The following is a 5,266-nucleotide window of genomic DNA, read 5'->3' as shown; positions in this document are numbered from 1 at the left end:
TTGATGTAAAAGCGCGATAGACAGACTCATTTTAGAAATAACAACAACTAGCTGTTCCTGTGCGGCTTCATCCGCACGAAATTGTGAAAAACTTTTTACCGACTTCTCAAAAGAAGGAGGTACTCAATTCATCTGTATGTTTTTTTTTTATTGTTTACATTTGTCAAATTATCAATAGCAAATTTCAAAATGACATGACATGACACACCTTGGCAATCTTGCTACCTTGATGTTGGCAGCAACTTATGGTCTCTTTCTCACATTAGAGTTTTTATGCAAAATGTTCACCCCCTAAGTTTAATGGCGTGAAAATATAGCCTAAAGCGTTTGGTAAGTGTAGGGCTTTTAATTAAAAAAAAAGAATTATTCAAAAATATGCTGTAATTGCTGACATCTTAGGCAACAAAGAAGTGTGTGTTTACGCTTTGTTATAATAGTATAGATGTAGGAGAATTCATATTCTCTTCAACTTTTGCACCTTTAGAAGTTTATTAGGATTGTTGTGACTTAGAGCGACAAAGTTCTATAATCCAGTAATCCAGTTTACACATGCGACCGTTCTATACGTGCCCGTTTTACATATGAACGGTGTACGCGAATTGCACAAACTGCCAACTAGGTCGGGAGTAAATGCGTTTCAGTTTACGGAAATAAAATTTAATATAACTTATTGAAATTATATCTTAACCGTGTTTTAATTGAAGTAACGCATTATTATAATTATGGTCAATATGTTTAACCTCTTAATATTGCAATAATAAAAGATTTTTAATAAAGTGTTTTTTTATAATATAAGGTGGCAAACGAGCCACCTGAATCCACCGAAATGGAAAGCGGCCGCTTCCCATAAACATCCGCAATTGCAGATACGTTGCCTACCCTTAACTGACGTAGCACATAAAGAGGACATTTCCCCTTTCTATACGTCTCCAACGTCAAATCCACTTTTCCTTCCCATTCTTTCCTGTTAAGAAAAGGGTGGAAAGGGAAAGGGACTAAAACTAGGCCTCCTATATATCTACTTTGGTTTGAAATGTGAATGTAATTCCGTCAATAACTACACACTTTTGCCTGACTGTAAGTGACTAGCCTTTCCCGTGCCGCTTCATTATTAAAATAATAAAAAAACATTATTTTGTGTTACATTTGTAAAACTTTCAATCGCAAAATTCAGATGCTTAAAGGCCAAGAAGATTCTCTGCATTATCTTGTAATTTTTATCCCTTTCTTGCATCACACATTTTAATTTTTTTTTTTCAATTTCCACTTCCTAAGTTTCAACAGCGTCAAAATAGCATATAGCGTGTCGTAAGTGTAGAGCTTTGATTTTTAAAAAAATATTCAAAAATATACTGTGATTACTGGCTACAAAGAACGTTTACGCTTTATATTTGTGTAATTTAAAAAGAAAAAAGTCATAATATTTTGTCTTAAAAACCACCCGTTTCCGATTACATATCCAACATTTTTTATATTCCAGTAACAAATCTTGTTAGAAAGCAAACCGTTTTACAAATAAGCATAATGCATGAACGTTTGTTTTCAATTTGCAAGAGCGATTGCGTTCTCAGATTATAGCTAGAGAAACTGCTAGAAGAAATTTAAATATAACCATTATAAAATAGAGTAAAAAGTGGTAAAACGGCATTTGTATTTAAGACAAGAACAATTTCAAAAAATGTTTGCTATTAACGGCTCTCGATCTCTGTCAGTGGTAGACAGTAGTGAGGTATTTATGGACAATTTCCCAGCTATTATTATACTACTATTATAGCTATATATTATAGCTATTATTATACTATTCTATAGTATTTTATGGTTCGATTATTCTATAAAATGCTTTCCCGAACTAGGTAACTAGTGTAAAACTAAGTGAAAAATAGGTTATCCATACATATAATAAAATTGGAGTGTCCGTCTGTAATATCAAAAGAAAAATTTCAGGAAGATGGTGTATTTGCGTTGCTGATAACGAAAATCGCATTTATTTATTTTTTGTCTGTCTGTCTGTCTGCAAGCCGTGTTTATTCCAGGATTTACTGAAAGTACCAGACTTTCACTGAAGCTATAGGCTACTTTTTTATCTTAATATTTCGTGGACGAAGTCGCGGGCAACAGCTAGTTACAAAATAAATAGGAACTTCAGCAGTTGCTGCAAACTATTACTTAGTTAAGTAATAGTTTGCTTTTTCAAACTTTACGCTGACAGGTGACGGGTAAAAGCTTGTTACGAATAAATTTTGTGTAAATCTTTATCTACCTAAGTAAAACTGGGACTGATTGTTAGTATATGTTTAATTCAGATACTTGAGTAAGATAAGCTGATCCTATACTAAACTTTACAAATGTCTCACAACTTCGCTCATTACAGATAACTCAACAATAATACTCTCATATCTTTAATTGTAATCTAAATTGACTGTGCCAAATATTCTCAATGTTAGAATGCCCATTATTTTATAGGTTGACTACACTTTTGCACGGAACTTCGTACGCGCAGAATTAAAAAATCAAACAAAAAAATGGGACCCACCTGCAAGCATTACCTTTCAGATAAAAAAAGAATGATCAAAATCGGTCCACTAGCGGCGGAGTTATGCCGTAACACACATAAAAAAAAATATAGACGAATTGAGTACCTCCTTCTTTTGGGAAGTCGGTCAAAAAAACTAAGGACCTGTACCACCACTAGCTGATAGCTTAAAAATAACGTCACTGTCAGATAAGGTAACAAAATCCGATACTTCCATTACATATTTTACACGTTGGATTGTTATCAAACAATTTACAATTTGGTGGGACAGGCCCTTAGTCTGTGTTCTTCCAGACTATGTTCTACATCTATGTCAAATATCGGAATCTCAAGCCGTTTTGGAGGTAAGTAGTAACAATCGGTTACCCGTCCAAACATTATCCAAAAGATTAGTATGTGTTTTTTTAATGATTTTGTGTCCGTTCTGCTAGTTTTTATATAAAGAAAATTCTACGACTACATGTCTAAATAACATTTACAGTAAAATTCTTCGACTGCAAATAAATTATAAGATTACGAGCTTTGCACCGGAACCTTGCTCCCGTGGATTTTAAAAAACAAAAGCAAGTAGCCTATGTATTCTTCGAGACTATCCTCTAAAGCTGTTACAAATTTCATCGAGATCCGTTCAGCAGTTTAGGCTACACTCAAACTTTCACATTTATAAAAAGATACTGTTGTCTCACTTCTGTCAAAGAGAATAAAAGGGATGCAGTATACAGAGTTATTCTACAGACTTTGTTACCTTGTCTTCATACAATATTAATTACACAAACTCCACTAAAGCTTCATTACAAAGACTAATGGAAGCATTTCCTTTTAACTTCACACAATTCTGTGTTACTTTCACACTTGGGTAGTACAGTACAGAGCAGTGGATAGTACAGTACTTACCGGAACCACAGATCATTGAATATGCATACCATCTGTCATGATTTGACTAGAAAGTTAAAGGTCTTGTACATTGGACCGCTTAGGTAATATTATTACCAACGATTCAACATATATACAGACGAGACATTACGAACAAAATAGTAAGGTGAAAACTCTACTTGTAGAGCTCTTGGAATGAGTGCTTGGAATAACCGCTCTATAAATATATTTGATTCTCTTTGATTACTACTGACTCTGCTGCTATAGGTGGTTGGAATCAAGGTGATACGATTAGTGTTGTGGTTGGAACAATATGTTAAAACAATGGCCGTACTGCACTGTCTACTCTATATCGTTGTTCTACCCTCGTGTGAGACTGACATAAGTCCCAAGACATTGAACCTCCATGACAATAAGATCCGTTTTCCTTTACAAGTAAATTACATATCATTATGAACTAGTTAAATATTAAAATGGTCAAGTACAAAGGAAATTAAGCTTTATTTGAAAGAGGGGATAAAGTAAGTGTACTTTGTTTTTTTATTTGACAGCAGTCGTTAAGAAAACGAATGCTAAAAATCTCACAAAAAAATTTCTCCCTCTGAGTCGGGGAAAAAGAAGTAAGGAATCTTTAAAACTTCGATTGTAAATAAATCGCTCTATTCAGAATTACTATCTCAAGCTACAAAACTATAAAACTGCATTTAAACATCCGCGAGATGATCGCTCAAATCCTTAGAATTCAATTTCACATCGACCAAGATTGTACAAAACTGTCTCGATATTAAATTGTAAATGCAGTAAAATGTTTTACAATACGTTTCGAATAATTTATTATTCCATATTGTATTTTAATTTGAATTTAAGTAATGTATTCCGTAATTTAAACGTAACCCCTTTTCTAAAGAGATACAATTTGAATCACCAAAACCTTGAGAACATCGTCATTTCATAATCTTACTAGTCATTATAAAGTCTACAATTCCCTAATTACAATTATGTTTATGGCACTTTACTGGTTAAGCTTTCTCACGCGACTCAGTCCGCGTGATTAAAATATACAAAAGTAAGTAGCCTATGCGCTCTTCCAGATTATCCTCTACATCTATGACAGTCATCGAGATTTCAGCAGTTCAGGCTACAAATAACAAACATCCATCTAAACTTTCGCATTTATAATATTAGTAAGACCCATCAATATTTTCTTAGTCCATGTTACAATTAGTTGTTGGTTTGTCGATTTTTTCGCAACCCATTCAACTGTTTAGTTGCACAACTAAAAACCTTCTAATAAGCTCATAGGAATCAAAGCGAGACTAAACAGTTTTGCGATAGTTTAGTCATGGGTGTGCGCGCACTATCTAACTAATCTAACTAATATTGTAAATGCGAAAGTTTAGATGGATGGATGGATGGATGTTTGTTAGAGTTTGTAGCCTAAACAGCTGAACGGATTTCGATGAAATTTGGTATAGATGTAGAGAATAGTTATAACACATAGGCTACTCACTTTTGTTTTTTTAATTCCACGCGGACGGACTCGCGAGCGGAAGCTAGTTAACTATAATAATAACAGGATGCAGCTTACCTCCCCCAGTATAACGTATATCGTCGAAGGTGACCTAGTCTGAAACATACTAGAAATGTGTCTTAGAGATTCCGCTTGTGAATTAAAAGGATGTCCTGTGTGGATTCTATTTCCCGTAGAGAGAAATGGCGGATATTGGACCACCTAGAATGTCAAAGTCCTATACACAAATATGAAGAAATATTTACATCTCTCTTAGGCATATTTCAGATGTAACTTACGCATGTTTGAATTAGTCCTAATTACATCATTGTTGCGCGCAAACCTTTAAC

The sequence above is a fragment of the Papilio polytes genome, unplaced genomic scaffold (genome assembly GCF_000836215.1).
Source record: "Papilio polytes unplaced genomic scaffold, Ppol_1.0 DF820956.1, whole genome shotgun sequence".
NCBI lineage: Eukaryota > Metazoa > Arthropoda > Insecta > Lepidoptera > Papilionidae > Papilio > Papilio polytes.
The sequence above is the reverse complement of the archived record's forward strand: the minus strand, read 5'-3'. Positions refer to the sequence as shown.